Here is a 447-nt window from a genome sequence, read left to right on the forward strand (position 1 = left end):
ATTTTCTGCACCAGGTGCACATTTTTTCAATTAATAGATGTAAGAAGATGTGATATAAGTGCCAATGAGATAACTCTCTATCCAAGTCACAATTTGTAAAACTAAACCATTATTGGTTAAAGTACTGTCCTAACAGGATGCCTTGCCTCACACCAAACAGCAAGCTATAAAGGCCCCCAAAGTGACCAGTGTAAAACCATTCATACAGGAAAAACAGGGGTCTAATCTATAAAAAAAAAAACAACAAGAAACACTTATGAACCACATCAACAAACAGCAACCACTAATCATCAGGTTCCTGCACAAATGCAGCATGTTTAAACTTTTTATAGATACCAACCATCACCCTTACCTGAAATAATAGTGTAACATCACAATGTCTCTTTTTATTGATGCTCGTGGTCAAAATATTTGCACATCAAAAACAGATAGAAAACAACTCCATAT

Source organism: Mytilus edulis, chromosome 1 (genome assembly GCF_963676685.1).
Source record: "Mytilus edulis chromosome 1, xbMytEdul2.2, whole genome shotgun sequence".
Lineage (NCBI taxonomy): Eukaryota > Metazoa > Mollusca > Bivalvia > Mytilida > Mytilidae > Mytilus > Mytilus edulis.